The sequence below is a fragment of the Pelobates fuscus genome, chromosome 2, assembly GCF_036172605.1.
Source record: "Pelobates fuscus isolate aPelFus1 chromosome 2, aPelFus1.pri, whole genome shotgun sequence".
Taxonomy (NCBI): domain Eukaryota; kingdom Metazoa; phylum Chordata; class Amphibia; order Anura; family Pelobatidae; genus Pelobates; species Pelobates fuscus.
Window position 1 is genome coordinate 16417568 of NC_086318.1, and position 26572 is coordinate 16444139.

Here is a 26572-nt window from a genome sequence, read left to right on the forward strand (position 1 = left end):
TACGATGGGTATGCAGCACATTCCCCCAATTTTCCTGCGCAAAGTCGGCGTTGTGGCAGTTTCTGTAGTGTAGTGGTTATCACGTTCGCCTCACACGCGAAAGGTCCCAGGTTTGAAACCTGGCAGAAACATTATTTAATTTTTGCTAAATCTGCTGACGTTAGAAGTCTTCTGAATTGGATATGTCGCTCACCCAGATCAGTGCTGTCGGGTGATGTAACATTTATGGGGATATGTTGTGTTTTGGGCCACTTATGGTACTTTAGAAAAATGTGCGTTTTTTATTTTTTTCTGCCTGGGGATAATTAAGTTAATGCATTAACTGCCTTAATTATATCACAGGCAGAGGGGAGGGATTGTTTGCTGTATGTGTGTAGGTTTGGAAATGATTGACTGGACAGATCAAACTTTTGCCAAGAATACAATTTCACATCAACAGACTGTTTTCTTCTTCTATGTATGTTGAAGGAAATAGGCATTTGAATCTGGGGACTTTTTAAATACGATGGGTATGCAGCAAACACATTCCCCCAATTTTCCTGCGCAAAGTCGGCTTTGTGGCAGTTTCTGTAGTGTAGTCGTTATCACGTTCGCCTCACACGCGAAAGGTCTCTGGTTCGAAACCTGGCAGAAACATTATTTAATTTTTGCTAAATCTGCCCACGTTAGAAGTCTTCTGAATTGGAAATGCACCTGCTTGACTATGAATCCAAAAATCACGTATACTCGGCAAGACGTAAGCGATCTATTAGCTGAATAAAGTGGTTTCCAAAAACCTGAAGCCAATGTTGTCTGAGAAAAAGCTGAATTGCACTCATTAAATCAGCATGCGCCATGTGCAAGTACCGAATGCAAGACAGCATTTTCTGTCTTGCATTCAGTGCTTGCACATGGCGCATGCTACTCCGGTCTCAACATTGACGTGCACAGCTGTAGTTTCTGTAGTGTAGTGGTTATCACGTTCGCCTAACACGCGAAAAGTCCCCGGTTCGAAACCGGGCAGAAACATTGCTTTTGTTCTGTTTTGGATTCCTTTTTGTTAGAATGCGGCTTTTCGAAGTCTCTTTGCAAATTTCAAGTGCATCTGTTCATTTTGACATATTCCCTACAATGGGAGAAGGGTTTTGTGCAAAAATCACCGTCGACAAAAGCAAAACTCATGCTCGCTGTACTTTCAGAGATGGATTTTCTACTAAAAATGCAAGAAAATCATGTTTACTCACATGAGCGATCAGCTTGCTGAATAGAGTTGTGGCGAAAGTGACCTCGCCACTGGTTTTTGGAGAGGAATATTTGCCAACCTTTTGCTCTGTGACTATGGCCCCTTTTAATTTGTTTTGGCTGAGAGACCCTATTTGTGGCCATTGTGACTTTAGACAATGGTTCTTCGAACTCCCGAATAGTCGACGTGGCCGCCATTCGACATTGGAACACGCGGTGGCGGCCATCTTGTTCGCATTGACTTAAACCACGAATAGACTTCAAGGGGACTTTGCCGCGAATGCCCTGGAGCTATTTTCGGCATGAAAACCTCGCGGTTCTAGGTCAGTCCTCCAGCGGCACTTAGCCGCCAATCTATGGAACTGTTTTGGGCATGAAATCCCGGGTTCGCCTGGGCAAAATTATGACTTCTATGAAATTTCTGAACCCCTGATCTGATCCGGGTGATTTTCGGATATGTCGCTCACCCAGATCAGAGCTGTCGGGTGATGTAACATTTATGGGGATATGTTGTGTTTTGGGCCACTTATGGTACTTTAGAAAAATGTGCGCTTTTTATTTTTTTCTGCCTGGGGATAATTAAGTTAATGCATTAACTGCCTTAATTATATCACAGGCAGAGGGGAGGGATTGTTTACTGTATGTGTGTAGGTTTGGAAATGATTGACTGGACAGATCAAACTTTTGCCAAGAATACAATTTCACATCAACAGACTGTTTTCCTCTTCTATGTATGTTGAAGGAAATAGGCATTTGAATCTGGGGACTTTTTAAATACGATGGGTATGCAGCACATTCCCCCAATTTTCCTGCGCAAAATCGGCATTGTGGCAGTTTCTGTAGTGTAGTGGTTATCACGTTCGCCTCACACGCGAAAGGTCCCAGGTTCGAAACCTGGCAGAAACATTATTTAATTTTTGATAAATCTGCTGACGTTAGAAGTCTTCTGAATTGGATATGTCGCTCACCCAGATCAGAGCTGTCGGGTGATGTAACATTTATGGGGATATGTTGTGTTTTGGGCCACTTATGGTACTTTAGAAAAATGTGCGTTTTTAATTTTCTTCTGCCTGGGGATAATTAAGTTAATGCATTAACTGCCTTAATTATATCACAGGCAGAGGGGAGGGATTGTTTACTGTATGTGTGTAGGTTTGGAAATGATTGACTGGACAGATCAAACTTTTGCCAAGAACACAATTTCACATCAACAGACTGTTTTCCTCTTCTATGTAGGTTGAAGGAAATAGGCATTTGAATCTGGGGACTTTTTAAATACGATGGGTATGCAGCACATTCCCCCAATTTTCTTCGAACTCCCGAACAGTCGACGTGGCCGCCATTCGACATTGGAACACGCGGTGGCGGCCATCTTGTTCGCATTGACTTAAACCACGAATAGACTTCAAGGGGACTTTGCCGCGAATGCCCTTGAGCTATTTTCGGCATGAAAACCTCGTGGTTCCAGGTCGGTCCTCCAGCGGCACTTAGCCGCCAATCTATGGAACTGTTTTGGGCATGAAATCCCGGGTTCGCCTGGGCAAAATTATGACTTCTATGAAATTTCTGAACCCCTGATCTGATCTGGGTGATTTTCGGATATGTCGCTCACCCAGATCAGAGCTGTCGGGTGATGTAACATTTATGGGGATATGTTGTGTTTTGGGCCACTTATGGTACTTTAGAAAAATGTGCGCTTTTTATTTTTTTCTGCCTGGGGATAATTAAGTTAATGCATTAACTGCCTTAATTATATCACAGGCAGAGGGGAGGGATTGTTTACTGTATGTGTGTAGGTTTGGAAATGATTGACTGGACAGATCAAACTTTTGCCAAGAATACAATTTCACATCAATAGACTGTTTTCCTCTTCTATGTATGTTGAAGGAAATAGGCATTTGAATCTGGGGACTTTTTAAATACGATGGGTATGCAGCACATTCCCCCAATTTTCCTGCGCAAAATCGGCATTGTGGCAGTTTCTGTAGTGTAGTGGTTATCACGTTCGCCTCACACGCGAAAGGTCCCAGGTTCGAAACCTGGCAGAAACATTATTTAATTTTTGATAAATCTGCTGACGTTAGAAGTCTTCTGAATTGGAAATGCACCTGCTTGACTATGAATCCAAAAATCACGTATACTCGGCAAGACGTAAGCGATCTGTTAGCTGAATAAAGTGGTTTCCAAAAACCTGAAGCTAATGTTGTCTGAGAAAAAGCTGAATTGCACTCATTAAATCAGCATGCGCCATGTGCAAGTACCGAATGCAAGACAGCATTTTCTGTCTTGCATTCAGTGCTTGCACATGGCGCATGCTACTCCGGTCTCAACATTGATGTGCACAGCTGTAGTTTCTGTAGTGTAGTGGTTATCACGTTCGCCTAACACGCGAAAAGTCCCCGGTTCGAAACCGGGCAGAAACATTGCTTTTGTTCTGTTTTGGATTCCTTTTTGTTAGAATGCGGCTTTTCGAAGTCTCTTTGCAAATTTCAAGTGCATCTGTTCCTTTTGACATATTCCCTACAATGGGAGAAGGGTTTTGTGCAAAAATCACCGTCGAGAAAAGCAAAACTCATGCTCGCTGTACTTTCAGAGATGGATTTTCTACTAAAAATGCAAGAAAATCATGTTTACTCACATGAGCGATCAGCTTGCTGAATAGAGTTGTGGCGAAAGTGACCTCGCCACTGGTTTTTGGAGAGGAATATTTGCCAACCTTTTGCTCTGTGACTATGGCCCCTTTTAATTTGTTTTGGCTGAGAGACCCTATTTGTGGCCATTGTGACTTTAGACAATGGTTCTTCGAACTCCCGAATAGTCGACGTGGCCGCCATTCGACATTGGAACACGCGGTGGCGGCCATCTTGTTCGCATTGACTTAAACCACGAATAGACTTCAAGGGGACTTTGCCGCGAATGCCCTGGAGCTATTTTCGGCATGAAAACCTCGCGGTTCTAGGTCAGTCCTCCAGCGGCACTTAGCCGCCAATCTATGGAACTGTTTTGGGCATGAAATCCCGGGTTCGCCTGGGCAAAATTATGACTTCTATGAAATTTCTGAACCCCTGATCTGATCCGGGTGATTTTCGGATATGTCGCTCACCCAGATCAGAGCTGTCGGGTGATGTAACATTTATGGGGATATGTTGTGTTTTGGGCCACTTATGGTACTTTAGAAAAATGTGCGCTTTTTATTTTTTTCTGCCTGGGGATAATTAAGTTAATGCATTAACTGCCTTAATTATATCACAGGCAGAGGGGAGGGATTGTTTACTGTATGTGTGTAGGTTTGGAAATGATTGACTGGACAGATCAAACTTTTGCCAAGAATACAATTTCACATCAACAGACTGTTTTCCTCTTCTATGTATGTTGAAGGAAATAGGCATTTGAATCTGGGGACTTTTTAAATACGATGGGTATGCAGCACATTCCCCCAATTTTCCTGCGCAAAATCGGCATTGTGGCAGTTTCTGTAGTGTAGTGGTTATCACGTTCGCCTCACACGCGAAAGGTCCCAGGTTCGAAACCTGGCAGAAACATTATTTAATTTTTGATAAATCTGCTGACGTTAGAAGTCTTCTGAATTGGATATGTCGCTCACCCAGATCAGAGCTGTCGGGTGATGTAACATTTATGGGGATATGTTGTGTTTTGGGCCACTTATGGTACTTTAGAAAAATGTGCGTTTTTAATTTTCTTCTGCCTGGGGATAATTAAGTTAATGCATTAACTGCCTTAATTATATCACAGGCAGAGGGGAGGGATTGTTTACTGTATGTGTGTAGGTTTGGAAATGATTGACTGGACAGATCAAACTTTTGCCAAGAACACAATTTCACATCAACAGACTGTTTTCCTCTTCTATGTAGGTTGAAGGAAATAGGCATTTGAATCTGGGGACTTTTTAAATACGATGGGTATGCAGCACATTCCCCCAATTTTCTTCGAACTCCCGAACAGTCGACGTGGCCGCCATTCGACATTGGAACACACGGTGGCGGCCATCTTGTTCGCATTGACTTAAACCACGAATAGACTTCAAGGGGACTTTGCCGCGAATGCCCTGGAGCTATTTTCGGCATGAAAACCTCGTGGTTCCAGGTCGGTCCTCCAGCGGCACTTAGCCGCCAATCTATGGAACTGTTTTGGGCATGAAATCCCGGGTTCGCCTGGGCAAAATTATGACTTCTATGAAATTTCTGAACCCCTGATCTGATCTGGGTGATTTTCGGATATGTCGCTCACCCAGATCAGAGCTGTCGGGTGATGTAACATTTATGGGGATATGTTGTGTTTTGGGCCACTTATGGTACTTTAGAAAAATGTGCGGTTTTTATTTTTTTCTGCCTGGGGATAATTAAGTTAATGCATTAACTGCCTTAATTATATCACAGGCAGAGGGGAGGGATTGTTTGCTGTATGTGTGTAGGTTTGGAAATGATTGACTGGACAGATCAAACTTTTGCCAAGAATACAATTTCACATCAACAGACTGTTTTCTTCTTCTATGTATGTTGAAGGAAATAGGCATTTGAATCTGGGGACTTTTTAAATACGATGGGTATGCAGCAAACACATTCCCCCAATTTTCCTGCGCAAAGTCGGCATTGTGGCAGTTTCTGTAGTGTAGTCGTTATCACGTTCGCCTCACACGCGAAAGGTCTCTGGTTCGAAACCTGGCAGAAACATTATTTAATTTTTGCTAAATCTGCCGACGTTAGAAGTCTTCTGAATTGGAAATGCACCTGCTTGACTATGAATCCAAAAATCACGTATACTCGGCAAGACGTAAGCGATCTATTAGCTGAATAAAGTGGTTTCCAAAAACCTGAAGCCAATGTTGTCTGAGAAAAAGCTGAATTGCACTCATTAAATCAGCATGCGCCATGTGCAAGTACCGAATGCAAGACAGCATTTTCTGTCTTGCATTCAGTGCTTGCACATCGCGCATGCTACTCCGGTCTCAACATTGACGTGCACAGCTGTAGTTTCTGTAGTGTAGTGGTTATCACGTTCGCCTAACACGCGAAAAGTCCCCGGTTCGAAACCGGGCAGAAACATTGCTTTTGTTCTGTTTTGGATTCCTTTTTGTTAGAATGCGGCTTTTCGAAGTCTCTTTGCAAATTTCAAGTGCATCTGTTCCTTTTGACATATTCCCTACAATGGGAGAAGGGTTTTGTGCAAAAATCACCGTCGACAAAAGCAAAACTCATGCTCGCTGTACTTTCAGAGATGGATTTTCTACTAAAAATGCAAGAAAATCATGTTTACTCACATGAGCGATCAGCTTGCTGAATAGAGTTGTGGCGAAAGTGACCTCGCCACTGGTTTTTGGAGAGGAATATTTGCCAACCTTTTGCTCTGTGACTATGGCCCCTTTTAATTTGTTTTGGCTGAGAGACCCTATTTGTGGCCATTGTGACTTTAGACAATGGTTCTTCGAACTCCCGAATAGTCGACGTGGCCGCCATTCGACATTGGAACACGCGGTGGCGGCCATCTTGTTCGCATTGACTTAAACCACGAATAGACTTCAAGGGGACTTTGCCGCGAATGCCCTGGAGCTATTTTCGGCATGAAAACCTCGCGGTTCTAGTTCAGTCCTCCAGCGGCACTTAGCCGCCAATCTATGGAACTGTTTTGGGCATGAAATCCCGGGTTCGCCTGGGCAAAATTATGACTTCTATGAAATTTCTGAACCCCTGATCTGATCCGGGTGATTTTCGGATATGTCGCTCACCCAGATCAGAGCTGTCGGGTGATGTAACATTTATGGGGATATGTTGTGTTTTGGGCCACTTATGGTACTTTAGATAAATGTGCGCTTTTTATTTTTTTCTGCCTGGGGATAATTAAGTTAATGCATTAACTGCCTTAATTATATCACAGGCAGAGGGGAGGGATTGTTTACTGTATGTGTGTAGGTTTGGAAATGATTGACTGGACAGATCAAACTTTTGCCAAGAATACAATTTCACATCAACAGACTGTTTTCCTCTTCTATGTATGTTGAAGGAAATAGGCATTTGAATCTGGGGACTTTTTAAATACGATGGGTATGCAGCACATTCCCCCAATTTTCCTGCGCAAAATCGGCATTGTGGCAGTTTCTGTAGTGTAGTGGTTATCACGTTCGCCTCACACGCGAAAGGTCCCAGGTTCGAAACCTGGCAGAAACATTATTTAATTTTTGATAAATCTGCTGACGTTAGAAGTCTTCTGAATTGGATATGTCGCTCACCCAGATCAGAGCTGTCGGGTGATGTAACATTTATGGGGATATGTTGTGTTTTGGGCCACTTATGGTACTTTAGAAAAATGTGCGTTTTTTTTTTTTTTCTGCCTGGGGATAATTAAGTTAATGCATTAACTGCCTTAATTATATCACAGGCAGAGGGGAGGGATTGTTTACTGTATGTGTGTAGGTTTTGAAATGATTGACTGGACAGATCAAACTTTTGCCAAGAATACAATTTCACATCAACAGACTGTTTTCCTCTTCTATGTATGTTGAAGGAAATAGGCATTTGAATCTGGGGACTTTTTAAATACGATGGGTATGCAGCACATTCCCCCAATTTTCCTGCGCAAAGTCGGCATTGTGGCAGTTTCTGTAGTCTAGTGGTTATCACGTTTGCCTCACACGCGAAAGGTCCCAGGTTCGAAACCTGGCAGAAACATTATTTAATTTTTGCTAAATCTGCTGACGTTAGAAGTCTTCTGAATTGGAAATGCACCTGCTTGACTATGAATCCAAAAATCACGTATACTCGGCAAGACGTAAGCGATCTGTTAGCTGAATAAAGTGGTTTCCAAAAACCTGAAGCTAATGTTGTCTGAGAAAAAGCTGAATTGCACTCATTAAATCAGCATGCGCCATGTGCAAGTACCGAATGCAAGACAGCATTTTCTGTCTTGCATTCAGTGCTTGCACATGGCGCATGCTACTCCGGTCTCAACAGGGATGTGCACAGCTGTAGTTTCTGTAGTGTAGTGGTTATCACGTTCGCCTAACACGCGAAAGGTCCCCGGTTTGAAACCGGGCAGAAACATTGCTTTTGTTCCGTTTTGGATTCCTTTTTGTTAGAATGCGGCTTTTCAAAGTCTCTTTGCAAATTTCAAGTGCATCTGTTCTTTTTGTCATATTCCCTACAATGGGAGAAGGGTTTTGTGCAAAAATCACCGTCGACAAAAGCAAAACTCATGCTCGCTGTACTTTCAGAGATGGATTTTCTACTAAAAATGCAAGAAAATCATGTTTACTCACATGAGCGATCAGCTTGCTGAATAGAGTTGTGGCGAAAGTGACCTCGCCACTGCTTTTTTGAGAGGAATATTTGCCAACCTTTTGCTCTGTGACTATGGTCCCTTTTAATTTGTTTTGGCTGAGAGACCCTATTTGTGGCCATTGGGACTTTAGACAATGGTTCTTCGAACTCCCGAACAGTCGACGTGGCCGCCATGCGACATTGGAACACGCGGTGGCGGCCATCTTGTTCGCATTGACTTAAACCACGAATAGACTTCAAGGGGACTTTGCCGCGAATGCCCTGGAGCTATTTTCGGCATGAAAACCTTGTGGTTCCCGGTCGGTCCTCCAGCGGCACTTAGCCGCCAATCTATGGAACTGTTTTGGGCATGAAATCCCGGGGTCGCCTGGGCAAAATTATGACTTCTATGAAATTTATGAACCACTGATCTGATCTGGGTGATTTTCGGATATGTCGCTCACCCAGATCAGAGCTGTCGGGTGATGTAACATTTATGGGGATATGTTGTGTTTTGGGCCACTTATGGTACTTTAGAAAAATGTGCGTTTTTTATTTTTTTCTGCCTGGGGATAATTAAGTTAATGCATTAACTGCCTTAATTATATCACAGGCAGAGGGGAGGGATTGTTTACTGTATGTGTGTAGGTTTGGAAATGATTGACTGGACAGATCAAACTTTTGCCAAGAATACAATTTCACATCAACAGACTGTTTTCCTCTTCTATGTATGTTGAAGGAAATAGGCATTTGAATCTGGGGACTTTTTAAATACGATGGGTATGCAGCACATTCCCCCAATTTTCCTGCGCAAAGTCGGCGTTGTGGCAGTTTCTGTAGTGTAGTGGTTATCACGTTTGCCTCACACGCGAAAGGTCCCAGGTTCGAAACCTGGCAGAAACATTATTTAATTTTTGCTAAATCTGCTGACGTTAGAAGTCTTCTGAATTGGATATGTCGCTCACCCAGATCAGTGCTGTCGGGTGATGTAACATTTATGGGTATATGTTGTGTTTTGGGCCACTTATGGTACTTTAGAAAAATATGCGTTTTTAATTTTCTTCTGCCTGGGGATAATTAAGTTAATGCATTAACTGCCTTAATTATATCACAGGCAGAGGGGAGGGATTGTTTGCTGTATGTGTGTAGGTTTGGAAATGATTGACTGGACAGATCAAACTTTTGCCAAGAATACAATTTCACATCAACAGACTGTTTTCTTCTTCTATGTATGTTGAAGGAAATAGGCATTTGAATCTGGGGACTTTTTAAATACGATGGGTATGCAGCAAACACATTCCCCCAATTTTCCTGCGCAAAGTCGGCATTGTGGCAGTTTCTGTAGTGTAGTCGTTATCACGTTCGCCTCACACGCGAAAGGTCTCTGGTTCGAAACCTGGCAGAAACATTATTTAATTTTTGCTAAATCTGCCGACGTTAGAAGTCTTCTGAATTGGAAATGCACCTGCTTGACTATGAATCCAAAAATCACGTATACTCGGCAAGACGTAAGCGATCTATTAGCTGAATAAAGTGGTTTCCAAAAACCTGAAGCCAATGTTGTCTGAGAAAAAGCTGAATTGCACTCATTAAATCAGCATGCGCCATGTGCAAGTACCGAATGCAAGACAGCATTTTCTGTCTTGCATTCAGTGCTTGCACATGGCGCATGCTACTCCGGTCTCAACATTGACGTGCACAGCTGTAGTTTCTGTAGTGTAGTGGTTATCACGTTCGCCTAACACGCGAAAAGTCCCCGGTTCGAAACCGGGCAGAAACATTGCTTTTGTTCTGTTTTGGATTCCGTTTTGTTAGAATGCGGCTTTTCGAAGTCTCTTTGCAAATTTCAAGTGCATCTGTTCCTTTTGACATATTCCCTACAATGGGAGAAGGGTTTTGTGCAAAAATCACCGTCGACAAAAGCAAAACTCATGCTCGCTGTACTTTCAGAGATGGATTTTCTACTAAAAATGCAAGAAAATCATGTTTACTCACATGAGCGATCAGCTTGCTGAATAGAGTTGTGGCGAAAGTGACCTCGCCACTGGTTTTTGGAGAGGAATATTTGCCAACCTTTTGCTCTGTGACTATGGCCCCTTTTAATTTGTTTTGGCTGAGAGACCCTATTTGTGGCCATTGTGACTTTAGACAATGGTTCTTCGAACTCCCGAATAGTCGACGTGGCCGCCATTCGACATTGGAACATGCGGTGGCGGCCATCTTGTTCGCATTGACTTAAACCACGAATAGACTTCAAGGGGACTTTGCCGCGAATGCCCTGGAGCTATTTTCGGCATGAAAACCTCGCGGTTCTAGGTCAGTCCTCCAGCGGCACTTAGCCGCCAATCTATGGAACTGTTTTGGGCATGAAATCCCGGGTTCGCCTGGGCAAAATTATGACTTCTATGAAATTTCTGAACCCCTGATCTGATCCGGGTGATTTTCGGATATGTCGCTCACCCAGATCAGAGCTGTCGGGTGATGTAACATTTATGGGGATATGTTGTGTTTTGGGCCACTTATGGTACTTTAGAAAAATGTGCGCTTTTTATTTTTTTCTGCCTGGGGATAATTAAGTTAATGCATTAACTGCCTTAATTATATCACAGGCAGAGGGGAGGGATTGTTTACTGTATGTGTGTAGGTTTGGAAATGATTGACTGGACAGATCAAACTTTTGCCAAGAATACAATTTCACATCAACAGACTGTTTTCCTCTTCTATGTATGTTGAAGGAAATAGGCATTTGAATCTGGGGACTTTTTAAATACGATGGGTATGCAGCACATTCCCCCAATTTTCCTGCGCAAATTCGGCATTGTGGCAGTTTCTGTAGTGTAGTGGTTATCACGTTTGCCTCACACGCGAAAGGTCCCAGGTTCGAAACCTGGCAGAAACATTATTTAATTTTTGATAAATCTGCTGACGTTAGAAGTCTTCTGAATTGGATATGTCGCTCACCCAGATCAGAGCTGTCGGGTGATGTAACATTTATGGGGATATGTTGTGTTTTGGGCCACTTATGGTACTTTAGAAAAATGTGCGTTTTTAATTTTCTTCTGCCTGGGGATAATTAAGTTAATGCATTAACTGCCTTAATTATATCACAGGCAGAGGGGAGGGATTGTTTACTGTATGTGTGTATGTTTGGAAATGATTGACTGGACAGATCAAACTTTTGCCAAGAACACAATTTCACATCAACAGACTGTTTTCCTCTTCTATGTAGGTTGAAGGAAATAGGCATTTGAATCTGGGGACTTTTTAAATACGATGGGTATGCAGCACATTCCCCCAATTTTCTTCGAACTCCCGAACAGTCGACGTGGCCGCCATTCGACATTGGAACACGCGGTGGCGGCCATCTTGTTCGCATTGACTTAAACCACGAATAGACTTCAAGGGGACTTTGCCGCGAATGCCCTGGAGCTATTTTCGGCATGAAAACCTCGTGGTTCCAGGTCGGTCCTCCAGCGGCACTTAGCCGCCAATCTATGGAACTGTTTTGGGCATGAAATCCCGGGTTCGCCTGGGCAAAATTATGACTTCTATGAAATTTCTGAACCCCTGATCTGATTTGGGTGATTTTCGGATATGTCTCTCACCCAGATCAGAGCTGTCGGGTGATGTAACATTTATGGGGATATGTTGTGTTTTGGGCCACTTATGGTACTTTAGAAAAATGTGCGTTTTTTATTTTTTCTGCCTGGGGATAATTAAGTTAATGCATTAACTGCCTTAATTATATCACAGGCAGAGGGGAGGGATTGTTTACTGTATGTGTGTAGGTTTGGAAATGATTGACTGGACAAATCAAACTGTTGCCAAGAATACAATTTCACATCAACAGACTGTTTTCTTCTTCTATGTATGTTGAAGGAAATAGGCATTTGAATCTGGGGACTTTTTAAATACGATGGGTATGCAGCAAACACATTCCCCCAATTTTCCTGTGCAAAGTCGGCATTGTGGCAGTTTCTGTAGTGTAGTGGTTATCACGTTTGCCTCACACGCGAAAGGTCCCAGGTTCGAAACCTGGCAGAAACATTATTTAATTTTTGCTAAATCTGCTGACGTTAGAAGTCTTCTGAATTGGAAATGCACCTGCTTGACTATGAATCCAAAAATCACGTATACTCGGCAAGACGTAAGCGATCTGTTAGCTGAATAAAGTGGTTTCCAAAAACCTGAAGCTAATGTTGTCTGAGAAAAAGCTGAATTGCACTCATTAAATCAGCATGCGCCATGTGCAAGTACCGAATGCAAGACAGCATTTTCTGTCTTGCATTCAGTGCTTGCACATGGCGCATGCTACTCCGGTCTCAACAGGGATGTGCACTGCTGTAGTTTCTGTAGTGTAGTGGTTATCATGTTTGCCTAACACGCGAAAGGTCCCCGGTTTGAAACCGGGCAGAAACATTGCTTTTGTTCTGTTTTGGATTCCTTTTTGTTAGAATGCGGCTTTTCAAAGTCTCTTTGCAAATTTCAAGTGCATCTGTTCTTTTTGTCATATTCCCTACAATGGGAGAAGGGTTTTGTGCAAAAATCACCGTCGACAAAAGCAAAACTCATGCTCGCTGTACTTTCAGAGATGGATTTTCTACTAAAAATGCAAGAAAATCATGTTTACTCACATGAGCGATCAGCTTGCTGAATAGAGTTGTGGCGAAAGTGACCTCGCCACTGGTTTTTGGAGAGGAATATTTGCCAACCTTTTGCTCTGTGACTATGGCCCCTTTTAATTTGTTTTGGCTGAGAGACCCTATCTGTGGCCATTGGGACTTTAGACAATGGTTCTTCGAACTCCCGAACAGTCGACGTGGCCGCCATTCAACATTGGAACACGCGGTGGCGGCCATCTTGTTCGCATTGACTTAAACCACGAATAGACTTCAAGGGGACTTTGCCGCGAATGCCCTGGAGCTATTTTCGGCATGAAAACCTCGCGGTTCCAGGTCGGTCCTCCAGCGGCACTTAGCCGCGAATCTATGGAACTGTTTTGGGCATGAAATCCCGGGTTCGCCTGTCGAATGGCGGCCACGTCATTTGGGACTATGAATCCAAAAATCACGTATACTCGGCAAGACGTAAGCGATCTGTTAGCTGAATAAAGTGGTTTCCAAAAACCTGAAGCTAATGTTGTCTGAGAAAAAGCTGAATTGCACTCATTAAATCAGCATGCGCCATGTGCAAGTACCGAATGCAAGACAGCATTTTCTGTCTTGCATTCAGTGCTTGCACATGGCGCATGCTACTCCGGTATCGACAGGGATGTGCACAGCTGTAGTTTCTGTAGTGTAGTGGTTATCACGTTCGCCTAACACGCGAAAGGTCCCCGGTTCGAAACCGGGCTGAAACATTGCTATCGTTCCGTTTTGGATTCTTTTTTGTTCGAATGCGGCTTTTCGAAGTCTCTTAACAAATTTCAAGTGCATCTGTTCTTTTTGTCATATTCCCTACAATGGGAGAAGGGTTTTGTGCAAAAATCACCGTCGACAAAAGCAAAACTCATGCTCGCTGTACTTTCAGAGATGGATTTTCTACTAAAAATGCAAGAAAATCATGTTTACTCACATGAGCGATCAGCTTGCTGAATAGAGTTGTGGCGAAAGTGACCTCGCCACTGGTTTTTGGAGAGGAATATTTGCCAACCTTTTGCTCTGTGACTATGGCCCCTTTTAATTTGTTTTGGCTGAGAGACCCTATCTGTGGCCATTGGGACTTTAGACAATGGTTCTTCGAACTCCCGAACAGTCGACGTGGCCGCCATTCAACATTGGAACACGCGGTGGCGGCCATCTTGTTCGCATTGACTTAAACCACGAATAGACTTCAAGGGGACTTTGCCGCGAATGCCCTGGAGCTATTTTCGGCATGAAAACCTCGCGGTTCCAGGTCGGTCCTCCAGCGGCACTTAGCCGCGAATCTATGGAACTGTTTTGGGCATGAAATCCCGGGTTCGCCTGTCGAATGGCGGCCACGTCATTTGGGACTATGAATCCAAAAATCACGTATACTCGGCAAGACGTAAGCGATCTGTTAGCTGAATAAAGTGGTTTCCAAAAACCTGAAGCTAATGTTGTCTGAGAAAAAGCTGAATTGCACTCATTAAATCAGCATGCGCCATGTGCAAGTACCGAATGCAAGACAGCATTTTCTGTCTTGCATTCAGTGCTTGCACATGGCGCATGCTACTCCGGTATCGACAGGGATGTGCACAGCTGTAGTTTCTGTAGTGTAGTGGTTATCACGTTCGCCTAACACGCGAAAGGTCCCCGGTTCGAAACCGGGCTGAAACATTGCTATCGTTCCGTTTTGGATTCTTTTTTGTTCGAATGCGGCTTTTCGAAGTCTCTTAACAAATTTCAAGTGCATCTGTTCTTTTTGTCATATTCCCTACAATGGGAGAAGGGTTTTGTGCAAAAATCACCGTCGACAAAAGCAAAACTCATGCTCGCTGTACTTTCAGAGATGGATTTTCTACTAAAAATGCAAGAAAATCATGTTTACTCACATGAGCGATCAGCTTGGTGAATAGAGTTGTGGCGAAAGTGACCTCGCCACTTGTTTTTGGAGAGGAATATTTGCCAACCTTTTGCTCTGTGACTATGGCCCCTTTTAATTTGTTTTGGCTGAGAGACCCTATTTGTGGCCATTGGGACTTTAGACAATGGTTCTTCGAACTCCCGAACAGTCGACGTGGCCGCCATTCGACATTGGAACACGCGGTGGCGGCCATCTTGTTCGCATTGACTTAAACCACGAATAGACTTCAAGGGGACTTTGCCGCGAATGCCCTGGAGCTATTTTCGGCATGAAAACCTCGCGGTTCCCGGTCGGTCCTCCAGCGGCACTTAGCCGCCAATCTATGGAACTGTTTTGGGCATGAAATCCCGGGTTCGCCTGGGCAAAATTATGACTTCTATGAAATTTCTGAACCCCTGATCTGATTTGGGTGATTTTCGGATATGTCTCTCACCCAGATCAGAGCTGTCGGGTGATGTAACATTTATGTGGATATGTTGTGTTTTGGGCCACTTATGGTACTTTAGAAAAATGTGCGTTTTTTATTTTTTTTCTGCCTGGGGATAATTAAGTTAATGCATTAACTGCCTTAATTATATCACAGGCAGAGGGGAGGGATTGTTTACTGTATGTGTGTAGGTTTGGAAATGATTGACTGGACAGATCAAACTGTTGCCAAGAATACAATTTCACATCAACAGACTGTTTTCTTCTTCTATGTATGTTGAAGGAAATAGGCATTTGAATCTGGGGACTTTTTAAATACGATGGGTATGCAGCAAACACATTCCCCCAATTTTCCTGTGCAAAGTCGGCATTGTGGCAGTTTCTGTAGTGTAGTGGTTATCACGTTTGCCTCACACGCGAAAGGTCCCAGGTTCGAAACCTGGCAGAAACATTATTTAATTTTTGCTAAATCTGCTGACGTTAGAAGTCTTCTGAATTGGAAATGCACCTGCTTGACTATGAATCCAAAAATCACGTATACTCGGCAAGACGTAAGCGATCTGTTAGCTGAATAAAGTGGTTTCCAAAAACCTGAAGCTAATGTTGTCTGAGAAAAAGCTGAATTGCACTCATTAAATCAGCATGCGCCATGTGCAAGTACCGAATGCAAGACAGCATTTTCTGTCTTGCATTCAGTGCTTGCACATGGCGCATGCTACTCCGGTCTCAACAGGGATGTGCACTGCTGTAGTTTCTGTAGTGTAGTGGTTATCATGTTTGCCTAACACGCGAAAGGTCCCCGGTTTGAAACCGGGCAGAAACATTGCTTTTGTTCTGTTTTGGATTCCTTTTTGTTAGAATGCGGCTTTTCAAAGTCTCTTTGCAAATTTCAAGTGCATCTGTTCTTTTTGTCATATTCCCTACAATGGGAGAAGGGTTTTGTGCAAAAATCACCGTCGACAAAAGCAAAACTCATGCTCGCTGTACTTTCAGAGATGGATTTTCTACTAAAAATGCAAGAAAATCATGTTTACTCACATGAGCGATCAGCTTGCTGAATAGAGTTGTGGCGAAAGTGACCTCGCCACTGGTTTTTGGAGAGGAATATTTGCCAACCTTTTGCTCTGTGACTATGGCCCCTTTTAATTTGTTTTGGCTGAGAGACCCTATCTGTGGCCATTGGGACTTTAGACAATGGTTCTTCGAACTCCCGAACAGTCGACGTGGCCGCCATTCAACATTGGAACACGCGGTGGCGGCCATCTTGTTCGCATTGACTTAAACCACGAATAGACTTCAAGGGGACTTTGCCGCGAATGCCCTGGAGCTATTTTCGGCATGAAAACCTCGCGGTTCCAGGTCGGTCCTCCAGCGGCACTTAGCCGCGAATCTATGGAACTGTTTTGGGCATGAAATCCCGGGTTCGCCTGGGCAAAATTATGACTTCTATGAAATTTCTGAACCCCTGATCTGATCTGGGTGATTTTCGGATATGTCGCTCACCCAGATCAGAGCTGTCGGGTGATGTAACATTTATGGGGATATGTTGTGTTTTGGGCCACTTATGGTACTTTAGAAAAATGTGCGTTTTTAATTTTTTTCTGCCTGGGGATAATTAAGTTAATGCATTAACTGCCTTAATTATATCACAGGCAGAGGGGAGGGATTGTTTGCTGTATGTGTGTAGGTTTGGAAATGATTGACTGGACAGATCAAACTTTTGCCAAGAATGCAATTTCACATCAACAGACTGTTTTCTTCTTCTATGTATGTTGAAGGAAATAGGCATTTGAATCTGGGGACTTTTTAAATACGATGGGTATGCAGCAAACACATTCCCCCAATTTTCCTGCGCAAAGTCGGCATTGTGGCAGTTTCTGTAGTGTAGTGGTTATCACGTTCGCCTCACACGCGAAAGGTCCCAGGTTCGAAACCTGGCAGAAACATTATTTAATTTTTGCTAAATCTGCTGACGTTAGAAGTCTTCTGAATTGGAAATGCACCTGCTTGACTATGAATCCAAAAATCACGTATACTCGGCAAGACGTAAGCGATCTGTTAGCTGAATAAAGTGGTTTCCAAAAACCTGAAGCTAATGTTGTCTGAGAAAAAGCTGAATTGCACTCATTAAATCAGCATGCGCCATGTGCAAGTACCGAATGCAAGACAGCATTTTCTGTCTTGCATTCAGTGCTTGCACATGGCGCATGCTACTCCGGTCTCAACATGGATCTGCACAGCTGTAGTTTCTGTAGTGTAGTGGTTATCACGTTCGCCTAACACGCGAAAGGTCCCCGGTTCGAAGCCGGGCAGAAACAATGCTTTTGTTCCGTTTTGGATTCCTTTTTGTTAGAATGCGGCTTTTCGAAGTCTCTTTGCAAATTTCAAGTGCATCTGTTCTTTTTGTCATATTCCCTACAATGGGAGAAGGGTTTTGTGCAAAAATCAGCGTCGACAAAAGCAAAACTCATGCTCGCTGTACTTTCAGAGATGGATTTTCTACTAAAAATGCAAGAAAATCATGTTTACTCACATGAGCGATGAGCTTGCTGAATAGAGTTGTGGCGAAAGTGACCTCGCCACTGGTTTTTGGAGAGGAATATTTGCCAACCTTTTGCTCTGTGACTATGGCCCCTTTTAATTTGTTTTGGCTGAGAGACCCTATTTGTGGCCATTGGGACTTTAGACAATGGTTCTTCGAACTCCCGAACAGTCGACGTGGCCGCCATTCGACATTGGAACACGCGGTGGCGGACATCTTGTTCACATTGACTTAAACCACGAATAGACTTCAAGGGGACTTTGCCGCGAATGCCCTGGAGCTATTTTCGGCATGAAAACCTCGCGGTTCCAGGTCGGTCCTCCAGCGGCACTTAGCCGCCAATCTATGCAACTGTTTTGGGCATGAAATCCCGGGTTCGCCTGGGCAAAATTATGACTTCTATGAAATTTCTGAACCCCTGATCTGATCTGGGTGATTTTCGGATATGTCGCTCACCCAGATCAGAGCTGTCGGGTGATGTAACATTTATGTGGATATGTTGTGTTTTGGGCCACTTATGGTACTTTAGAAAAATGTGCGTTTTTTATTTTTTTTCTGCCTGGGGATAATTAAGTTAATGCATTAACTGCCTTAATTATATCACAGGCAGAGGGGAGGGATTGTTTACTGTATGTGTGTAGGTTTGGAAATGATTGACTGGACAGATCAAACTTTTGCCAAGAATACAATTTCACATCAACAGACTGTTTTCTTCTTCTATGTATGTTGAAGGAAATAGGCATTTGAATCTGGGGACTTTTTAAATACGATGGGTATGCAGCAAACACATTCCCCCAATCTCCCTGCGCAAAGTCGGCATTCTGGCAGTTTCTGTAGTGTAGTGGTTATCACGTTCGCCTAACACGCTAAAGGTCCCTGGTTCGAAGCCGGGCAGAAACATTGCTTTTGTTCTGTTTTGGATTCCTTTTTGTTAGAATGCGGCTTTTCGAAGTCTCTTTGCAAATTTCAAGTGCATCTGTTCTTTTTGTCATTTTTGAATTGGAAATGCACCTGCTTGACTATGAATCCAAAAATCACGTATACTCGGCAAGACGTAAGCGATCTGTTAGCTGAATAAAGTGGTTTCCAAAAACCTGAAGCTAATGTTGTCTGAGAAAAAGCTGAATTGCACTCATTAAATCAGCATGCGCCATGTGCAAGTACCGAATGCAAGACAGCATTTTCTGTCTTGCATTCAGTGCTTGCACATGGCGCATGCTACTCCGGTCTCAACAGGGATGTGCACTGCTGTAGTTTCTGTAGTGTAGTGGTTATCATGTTTGCCTAACACGCGAAAGGTCCCCGGTTTGAAACCGGGCAGAAACATTGCTTTTGTTCTGTTTTGGATTCCTTTTTGTTAGAATGCGGCTTTTCAAAGTCTCTTTGCAAATTTCAAGTGCATCTGTTCTTTTTGTCATATTCCCTACAATGGGAGAAGGGTTTTGTGCAAAAATCACCGTCGACAAAAGCAAAACTCATGCTCGCTGTACTTTCAGAGATGGATTTTCTACTAAAAATGCAAGAAAATCATGTTTACTCACATGAGCGATCAGCTTGCTGAATAGAGTTGTGGCGAAAGTGACCTCGCCACTGGTTTTTGGAGAGGAATATTTGCCAACCTTTTGCTCTGTGACTATGGCCCCTTTTAATTTGTTTTGGCTGAGAGACCGTATTTGTGGCCATTGGGACTTTAGACAATGGTTCTTCGAATGGTTCTTCGGAAATGATTGACTGGACAGATCAAACTTTTGCCAAGAATACAATTTCACATCAACAGACTGTTTTCTTCTTCTATGTATGTTGAAGGAAATAGGCATTTGAATCTGGGGACTTTTTAAATACGATGGGTATGCAGCAAACACATTCCCCCAATTTTCCTGTGCAAAGTCGGCATTGTGGCAGTTTCTGTAGTGTAGTGGTTATCACGTTCGCCTCACACGCGAAAGGTCCCAGGTTCGAAACCTGGCAGAAACATTATTTAATTTTTGCTCAATCTGCTGACGTTAGAAGTCTTCTGAATTGGAAATGCACCTGCTTGACTATGAATCCAAAAATCACGTATACTCGGCAAGACGTAAGCGATCTGTTAGCTGAATAAAGTGGTTTCCAAAAACCTGAAGCCAATGTTGTCTGAGAAAAAGCTGAATTGCACTCATTAAATCAGCATGCGCCATGTGCAAGTACCGAATGCAAGACAGCATTTTCTGTCTTGCATTCAGTGCTTGCACATGGCGCATGCTACTCCGGTCTCAACATGGATGTGCACAGCTGTAGTTTCTGTAGTGTAGTGGTTATCACGTTCGCCTAACACGCGAAAGGTCCCCGGTTTGAAACCGGGCAGAAACATTGCTTTTATTCTGTTTTGGATTCCTTTTTGTTAGAATGCGGCTTTTCGAAGTCTCTTTGCAAATTTCAAGTGCATCTGTTCCTTTTGTCATATTCCCTACAATGGGAGAAGGGTTTTGTGCAAAAATCACCGTCGACAAAAGCAAAACTCATGCTCGCTGTACTTTCAGAGATGGATTTTCTACTAAAAATGCAAGAAAATCATGTTTACTCACATGAGCGATCAGCTTGCTGAATAGAGTTGTGGCGAAAGTGACCTCGCCACTGGTTTTTGGAGAGGAATATTTGCCAACCTTTTGCTCTGTGACTATGGCCCCTTTTAATTTGTTTTGGCTGAGAGACCGTATTTGTGGCCAATGGGACTTTAGACAATGGTTCTTCGAATGGTTCTTCGGAAATGATTGACTGGACAGATCAAACTTTTGCCAAGAATACAATTTCACATCAACAGACTGTTTTCTTCTTCTATGTATGTTGAAGGAAATAGGCATTTGAATCTGGGGACTTTTTAAATACGATGGGTATGCAGCAAACACATTCCCCCAATTTTCCTGCGCAAAGTCGGCATTGTGGCAGTTTCTGTAGTGTAGTGGTTATCACGTTCGCCTCACACGCATAAGGTCCCAGGTTCGAAACCTGGCAGAAACATTATTTAATTTTTGCTAAATCTGCTGACGTTAGAAGTCTTCTGAATTGGAAATGCACCTGCTTGACTATGAATCCAAAAATCACGTATACTCGGCAAGACGTAAGCGATCTGTTAGCTGAATTAAGTGGTTTCCTAAAACCTGAAGCTAATGTTGTCTGAGAAAAAGCTAAATTGCACTCATTAAATCAGCATGCGCCATGTGCAAGTACCGAATGCAAGACAGCATTTTCTGTCTTGCAGTCAGTGCTTGCACATGGCGCATGCTACTCCGGTCTCAACATGGATGTGCACAGCTGTAGTTTCTGTAGTGTAGTGGTTATCACGTTCGCCTAACACGCGAAAGGTCCCCGGTTCGAAGCCGGGCAGAAACATTGCTTTTGTTCTGTTTTGGATTCCTTTTTGTTAGAATGCGGCTTTTCGAAGTCTCTTTGCAAATTTCAAGTGCATCTGTTCTTTTTGTCATATTCCCTACAATGGGAGAAGGGTTTTGTGCAAAAATCACCGTCGACAAAAGCAAAACTCATGCTCGCTGTATTTTCAGAGATGGATTTTCTACTAAAAATGCAAGAAAATCATGTTTACTCACATGAGCGATCAGCTTGCTGAATAGAGTTGTGGCGAAAGTGACCTCGCCACTGGTTTTTGGAGAGGAATATTTGCCAACCTTTTGCTCTGTGACTATGGCCCCTTTTAATTTGTTTTGGCTGAGAGACCCTATTTGTGGCCATTGGGACTTTAGACAATGGTTCTTCGAATGGTTCTTCGGAAATGATTGACTGGACAGATCAAACTTTTGCCAAGAATACAATTTCACATCAACAGACTGTTTTCTTCTTCTATGTATGTTGAAGGAAATAGGCATTTGAATCTGGGGACTTTTTAAATACGATGGGTATGCAGCAAACACATTCCCCCAATTTTCCTGCGCAAAGTCGGCATTGTGGCAGTTTCTGTAGTGTAGTGGTTATCACGTTCGCCTCACACGCGAAAGGTCCCAGGTTCGAAACCTGGCAGAAACATTATTTAATTTTTGCTAAATCTGCTGACGTTAGAAGTCTTCTGAATTGGAAATGCACCTGCTTGACTATGAATCCAAAAATCACGTATACTCGGCAAGACGTAAGCGATCTGTTAGCTGAATAAAGTGGTTTCCAAAAACCTGAAGCTAATGTTGTCTGAGAAAAAGCTAAATTGCACTCATTAAATCAGCATGCGCCATGTGCAAGTACCGAATGCAAGACAGCATTTTCTGTCTTGCAGTCAGTGCTTGCACATGGCGCATGCTACTCCGGTCTCAACATGGATGTGCACAGCTGTAGTTTCTGTAGTGTAGTGGTTATCACGTTCGCCTAACACGCGAAAGGTCCCTGGTTCGAAGCCGGGCAGAAACATTGCTTTTGTTCTGTTTTGGATTCCTTTTTGTTAGAATGCGGCTTTTCGAAGTCTCTTTGCAAATTTCAAGTGCATCTGTTCTTTTTGTCATATTCCCTACAATGGGAGAAGGGTTTTGTGCAAAAATCACCGTCGACAAAAGCAAAACTCATGCTCGCTGTATTTTCAGAGATGGATTTTCTACTAAAAATGCAAGAAAATCATGTTTACTCACATGAGCGATCAGCTTGCTGAATAGAGTTGTGGCGAAAGTGACCTCGCCACTGGTTTTTGGAGAGGAATATTTGCCAACCTTTTGCTCTGTGACTATGGCCCCTTTTAATTTGTTTTGGCTGAGAGACCCTATTTGTGGCCATTGGGACTTTAGACAATGGTTCTTCGAACTCCCGAACAGTCGACGTGGCCGCCATTCGACATTGGAACACGCGGTGGCGGCCATCTTGTTCGCATTGACTTAAACCACGAATAGACTTCAAGGGGACTTTGCCGCGAATGCCCTGGAGCTATTTTCGGCATGAAAACCTCGCGGTTCCAGGTCGGTCCTCCAGCGGCACTTAGCCGCCAATCTATGGAACTGTTTTGGGCATGAAATCCCGGGTTCGCCTGGGCAAAATTATGACTTCTATTTAATTTCTGAACCCCTGATCTGATCTGGGTGATTTTCGGATATGTCGCTCACCCAGATCAGAGCTGTCGGGTGATGTAACATTTATGGGGATATGTTGTGTTTTGGGCCACTTATGGTACTTTAGAAAAGTGTGCGGTTTTTATTTTTTTCTGCCTGGGGATTATTAAGTTAATGCATTAACTGCCTTAATTATATCACAGGCAGAGGGGAGGGATTGTTTGCTGTATGTGTGTAGGTTTGGAAATGATTGACTGGACAGATCAAACTTTTGCCAAGAATACAATTTCACATCAACAGACTGTTTTCTTCTTCTATGTATGTTGAAGGAAATAGGCATTTGAATCTGGGGACTTTTTAAATACGATGGGTATGCAGCAAACACATTCCCCCAATTTTCCTGCGCAAAGTCGGCATTGTGGCAGTTTCTGTAGTGTAGTGGTTATCACGTTCGCCTCACACGCGAAAGGTCCCAGGTTCGAAACCTGGCAGAAACATTATTTAATTTTTGCTAAATCTGCTGATGTTAGAAGTCTTCTGAATTGGAAATGCACCTGCTTGACTATGAATCCAAAAATCACGTATACTCGGCAAGACGTAAGCGATCTGTTAGCTGAATTAAGTGGTTATCACGCGAAAGGTCCCCGGTTCGAAACCGGGCAGAAACATTGCTTTTGTTCTGTTTTGGATTCCTTTTTGTTAGAATGCGGCTTTTCGAAGTCTCTTTGCAAATTTCAAGTGCATCTGTTCTTTTTGTCATATTCCCTACAATGGGAGAAGGGTTTTGTGCAAAAATCACCGTCGACAAAAGCAAAACTCATGCTCGCTGTACTTTCAGAGATGGATTTTCTACTAAAAATGCAAGAAAATCATGTTTACTCACATGAGCGATCAGCTTGCTGAATAGAGTTGTGGCGAAAGTGACCTCGCCACTGGTTTTTGGAGAGGAATATTTGCCAACCTTTTGCTCTGTGACTATGGCCCCTTTTAATTAGTTTTGGCTGAGAGACCCTATTTGTGGCCATTGGGACTTTAGACAATGGTTCTTCGAACTCCCGAACAGTCGACGTGGCCGCCATTCGACATTGGAACACGCGGTGGCGGCTATCTTGTTCGCATTGACTTAAACCACGAATAGACTTCAAGGGGACTTTGCCGCGAATGCCCTGGAGCTATTTTCGGCATGAAAACCTCGCGGTTCCAGGTCGGTCCTCCAGCGGCACTTAGCCGCCAATCTATGGAACTGTTTTGGGCATGAAATCCCGGGTTCGCCTGGGCAAAATTATGACTTCTATGAAATTTCTGAACCCCTGATATGATCCGGGTGATTTTCGGATATGTCGCTCACCCAGATCAGAGCTGTCGGGTGATGTAACATTTATGGGATATGTTGTGTTTTGGGCCACTTATGGTACTTTAGAAAAATGTGCGTTTTTTATTTTTGACTGCCTGGGGATAATTAAGTTAATGCATTAACTGCCTTAATTATATCACAGGCAGAGGGGAGGGATTGTTTGCTGTATGTGTGTAGGTTTGGAAATGATTAACTGGACAGATCAAACTTTTGCCAAGAATACAATTTCACATCAACAGACTGTTTTCTTCTTCTATGTATGTTGAAGGAAATAGGCATTTGAATCTGGGGACTTTTTAAATACGATGGGTATGCAGCAAACACATTCCCCCAATTTTCCTGTGCAAAGTCGGAATTGTGGCAGTTTCTGTAGTGTAGTGGTTATCAGGTTCGCCTCACACGCGAAAGGTCCCAGGTTCGAAACCTGGCAGAAACATTATTTAATTTTTGCTAAATCTGCTGACGTTAGAAGTCTTCTGAATTGGAAATTTTCCTGCGCAAAGTCGGCATAGTGGCAGTTTCTGTAGTGTAGTGGTTATCACGTTCGCCTCACACGCGAAAGGTCCCAGGTTCGAAACCTGGCAGAAACATTATTTAATTTTTGCTAAATCTGCTGACGTTAGAAGTCTTCTGAATTGGAAATGCACCTGCTTGACTATGAATCCAAAAATCACGTATACTCGGCAAGACGTAAGCGATCTGTTAGCTGAATAAAGTGGTTTCCAAAAACCTGAAGCTAATGTTGTCTGAGAAAAAGCTAAATTGCACTCATTAAATCAGCATGCGCCATGTGCAAGTACCGAATGCAAGACAGCATTTTCTGTCTTGCAGTCAGTGCTTGCACATGGCGCATGCTACTCCGGTCTCAACATGGAGGTGCACAGCTGTAATTTCTGTAGTGTAGTGGTTATCACGTTCGCCTAACACGCGAAAGGTCCCTGGTTCGAAGCCGGGCAGAAACATTGCTTTTGTTCTGTTTTGGATTCCTTTTTGTTAGAATGCGGCTTTTCGAAGTCTCTTTGCAAATTTCAAGTGCATCTGTTCTTTTTGTCATATTCCCTACAATGGGAGAAGGGTTTTGTGCAAAAATCACCGTCGACAAAAGCAAAACTCATGCTCGCTGTATTTTCAGAGATGGATTTTCTACTAAAAATGCAAGAAAATCATGTTTACTCACATGAGCGATCAGCTTGCTGAATAGAGTTGTGGCGAAAGTGACCTCGCCACTGGTTTTTGGAGAGGAATATTTGCCAACCTTTTGCTCTGTGACTATGGCCCCTTTTAATTTGTTTTGGCTGAGAGACCGTATTTGTGGCCATTGGGACTTTAGACAATGGTTCTTCGAATGGTTCTTCGGAAATGATTGACTGGACAGATCAAACTTTTGCCAAGAATACAATTTCACATCAACAGACTGTTTTCTTCTTCTATGTATGTTGAAGGAAATAGGCATTTGAATCTGGGGACTTTTTAAATACGATGGGTATGCAGCAAACACATTCCCCCAATTTTCCTGCGCAAAGTCGGCATTGTGGCAGTTTCTGTAGTGTAGTGGTTATCACGTTCGCCTCACACGCGAAAGGTCCCAGGTTCGAAACCTGGCAGAAACATTATTTAATTTTTGCTAAATCTGCTGACGTTAGAAGTCTTCTGAATTGGAAATGCACCTGCTTGACTATAAATCCAAAAACCACGTATACTCGGCAAGACGTAAGCGATCTGTTAGCTGAATAAAGTGGTTTCCAAAAACCTGAAGCTAATGTTGTCTGAGAAAAAGCTAAATTGCACTCATTAAATCAGCATGCGCCATGTGCAAGTACCGAATGCAAGACAGCATTTTCTGTCTTGCAGTCAGTGCTTGCACATGGCGCATGCTACTCCGGTCTCAACATGGATGTGCACAGCTGTAGTTTCTGTAGTGTAGTGGTTATCACGTTCGCCTAACACGCGAAAGGTCCCCGGTTCGAAGCCGGGCAGAAACATTGCTTTTGTTCTGTTTTGGATTCCTTTTTGTTAGAATGCGGCTTTTCGAAGTCTCTTTGCAAATTTCAAGTGCATCTGTTCTTTTTGTCATATTCCCTACAATGGGAGAAGGGTTTTGTGCAAAAATCACCGTCGACAAAAGCAAAACTCATGCTCGCTGTATTTTCAGAGATGGATTTTCTACTAAAAATGCAAGAAAATCATGTTTACTCACATG

The 26572-nt window shown here is 43.1% G+C and overlaps 32 non-coding genes across 32 annotated transcripts; all 32 read left to right on the forward strand.

The window, feature by feature from the left end:
- The first annotated feature begins 58 nt into the window (after positions 1-58).
- Positions 59-131, forward strand: TRNAV-CAC (transfer RNA valine (anticodon CAC)). Its single transcript has one exon. It is a non-coding gene; the product is annotated as a tRNA-Val (tRNA).
- An 804-nt stretch (positions 132-935) lies between these two features.
- Positions 936-1008, forward strand: TRNAV-AAC (transfer RNA valine (anticodon AAC)). The gene has a single exon. It is a non-coding gene; the product is annotated as a tRNA-Val (tRNA).
- A 1046-nt stretch (positions 1009-2054) lies between these two features.
- TRNAV-CAC (transfer RNA valine (anticodon CAC)) lies at positions 2055-2127 on the forward strand. Its single transcript has one exon. It is a non-coding gene; the product is annotated as a tRNA-Val (tRNA).
- A 1072-nt stretch (positions 2128-3199) lies between these two features.
- TRNAV-CAC (transfer RNA valine (anticodon CAC)) lies at positions 3200-3272 on the forward strand. Its single transcript has one exon. It is a non-coding gene; the product is annotated as a tRNA-Val (tRNA).
- A 299-nt stretch (positions 3273-3571) lies between these two features.
- TRNAV-AAC (transfer RNA valine (anticodon AAC)) lies at positions 3572-3644 on the forward strand. Its single transcript has one exon. It is a non-coding gene; the product is annotated as a tRNA-Val (tRNA).
- Positions 3645-4690: 1046 nt separating this feature from the next.
- Positions 4691-4763, forward strand: TRNAV-CAC (transfer RNA valine (anticodon CAC)). The gene has a single exon. It is a non-coding gene; the product is annotated as a tRNA-Val (tRNA).
- A 1448-nt stretch (positions 4764-6211) lies between these two features.
- TRNAV-AAC (transfer RNA valine (anticodon AAC)) lies at positions 6212-6284 on the forward strand. The gene has a single exon. It is a non-coding gene; the product is annotated as a tRNA-Val (tRNA).
- Positions 6285-7330: 1046 nt separating this feature from the next.
- On the forward strand, positions 7331-7403 carry TRNAV-CAC (transfer RNA valine (anticodon CAC)). The gene has a single exon. It is a non-coding gene; the product is annotated as a tRNA-Val (tRNA).
- Positions 7404-8203: 800 nt separating this feature from the next.
- On the forward strand, positions 8204-8276 carry TRNAV-AAC (transfer RNA valine (anticodon AAC)). The gene has a single exon. It is a non-coding gene; the product is annotated as a tRNA-Val (tRNA).
- Positions 8277-9322: 1046 nt separating this feature from the next.
- On the forward strand, positions 9323-9395 carry TRNAV-CAC (transfer RNA valine (anticodon CAC)). Its single transcript has one exon. It is a non-coding gene; the product is annotated as a tRNA-Val (tRNA).
- Positions 9396-10199: 804 nt separating this feature from the next.
- Positions 10200-10272, forward strand: TRNAV-AAC (transfer RNA valine (anticodon AAC)). Its single transcript has one exon. It is a non-coding gene; the product is annotated as a tRNA-Val (tRNA).
- A 1046-nt stretch (positions 10273-11318) lies between these two features.
- TRNAV-CAC (transfer RNA valine (anticodon CAC)) lies at positions 11319-11391 on the forward strand. Its single transcript has one exon. It is a non-coding gene; the product is annotated as a tRNA-Val (tRNA).
- Positions 11392-12466: 1075 nt separating this feature from the next.
- On the forward strand, positions 12467-12539 carry TRNAV-CAC (transfer RNA valine (anticodon CAC)). Its single transcript has one exon. It is a non-coding gene; the product is annotated as a tRNA-Val (tRNA).
- Positions 12540-12838: 299 nt separating this feature from the next.
- TRNAV-AAC (transfer RNA valine (anticodon AAC)) lies at positions 12839-12911 on the forward strand. The gene has a single exon. It is a non-coding gene; the product is annotated as a tRNA-Val (tRNA).
- Positions 12912-13778: 867 nt separating this feature from the next.
- TRNAV-AAC (transfer RNA valine (anticodon AAC)) lies at positions 13779-13851 on the forward strand. Its single transcript has one exon. It is a non-coding gene; the product is annotated as a tRNA-Val (tRNA).
- An 867-nt stretch (positions 13852-14718) lies between these two features.
- TRNAV-AAC (transfer RNA valine (anticodon AAC)) lies at positions 14719-14791 on the forward strand. Its single transcript has one exon. It is a non-coding gene; the product is annotated as a tRNA-Val (tRNA).
- Positions 14792-15842: 1051 nt separating this feature from the next.
- TRNAV-CAC (transfer RNA valine (anticodon CAC)) lies at positions 15843-15915 on the forward strand. The gene has a single exon. It is a non-coding gene; the product is annotated as a tRNA-Val (tRNA).
- Positions 15916-16214: 299 nt separating this feature from the next.
- TRNAV-AAC (transfer RNA valine (anticodon AAC)) lies at positions 16215-16287 on the forward strand. Its single transcript has one exon. It is a non-coding gene; the product is annotated as a tRNA-Val (tRNA).
- A 1050-nt stretch (positions 16288-17337) lies between these two features.
- TRNAV-CAC (transfer RNA valine (anticodon CAC)) lies at positions 17338-17410 on the forward strand. Its single transcript has one exon. It is a non-coding gene; the product is annotated as a tRNA-Val (tRNA).
- A 299-nt stretch (positions 17411-17709) lies between these two features.
- TRNAV-AAC (transfer RNA valine (anticodon AAC)) lies at positions 17710-17782 on the forward strand. The gene has a single exon. It is a non-coding gene; the product is annotated as a tRNA-Val (tRNA).
- Positions 17783-18833: 1051 nt separating this feature from the next.
- TRNAV-AAC (transfer RNA valine (anticodon AAC)) lies at positions 18834-18906 on the forward strand. The gene has a single exon. It is a non-coding gene; the product is annotated as a tRNA-Val (tRNA).
- Positions 18907-19259: 353 nt separating this feature from the next.
- On the forward strand, positions 19260-19332 carry TRNAV-AAC (transfer RNA valine (anticodon AAC)). Its single transcript has one exon. It is a non-coding gene; the product is annotated as a tRNA-Val (tRNA).
- A 575-nt stretch (positions 19333-19907) lies between these two features.
- On the forward strand, positions 19908-19980 carry TRNAV-CAC (transfer RNA valine (anticodon CAC)). The gene has a single exon. It is a non-coding gene; the product is annotated as a tRNA-Val (tRNA).
- A 299-nt stretch (positions 19981-20279) lies between these two features.
- On the forward strand, positions 20280-20352 carry TRNAV-AAC (transfer RNA valine (anticodon AAC)). The gene has a single exon. It is a non-coding gene; the product is annotated as a tRNA-Val (tRNA).
- Positions 20353-21299: 947 nt separating this feature from the next.
- TRNAV-AAC (transfer RNA valine (anticodon AAC)) lies at positions 21300-21372 on the forward strand. The gene has a single exon. It is a non-coding gene; the product is annotated as a tRNA-Val (tRNA).
- Positions 21373-21947: 575 nt separating this feature from the next.
- TRNAV-CAC (transfer RNA valine (anticodon CAC)) lies at positions 21948-22020 on the forward strand. The gene has a single exon. It is a non-coding gene; the product is annotated as a tRNA-Val (tRNA).
- Positions 22021-22319: 299 nt separating this feature from the next.
- On the forward strand, positions 22320-22392 carry TRNAV-AAC (transfer RNA valine (anticodon AAC)). Its single transcript has one exon. It is a non-coding gene; the product is annotated as a tRNA-Val (tRNA).
- A 1050-nt stretch (positions 22393-23442) lies between these two features.
- Positions 23443-23515, forward strand: TRNAV-CAC (transfer RNA valine (anticodon CAC)). Its single transcript has one exon. It is a non-coding gene; the product is annotated as a tRNA-Val (tRNA).
- Positions 23516-24889: 1374 nt separating this feature from the next.
- Positions 24890-24962, forward strand: TRNAV-CAC (transfer RNA valine (anticodon CAC)). Its single transcript has one exon. It is a non-coding gene; the product is annotated as a tRNA-Val (tRNA).
- Positions 24963-25261: 299 nt separating this feature from the next.
- TRNAV-AAC (transfer RNA valine (anticodon AAC)) lies at positions 25262-25334 on the forward strand. The gene has a single exon. It is a non-coding gene; the product is annotated as a tRNA-Val (tRNA).
- A 575-nt stretch (positions 25335-25909) lies between these two features.
- Positions 25910-25982, forward strand: TRNAV-CAC (transfer RNA valine (anticodon CAC)). The gene has a single exon. It is a non-coding gene; the product is annotated as a tRNA-Val (tRNA).
- Positions 25983-26281: 299 nt separating this feature from the next.
- Positions 26282-26354, forward strand: TRNAV-AAC (transfer RNA valine (anticodon AAC)). Its single transcript has one exon. It is a non-coding gene; the product is annotated as a tRNA-Val (tRNA).
- The last annotated feature ends 218 nt before the right edge of the window (positions 26355-26572 follow it).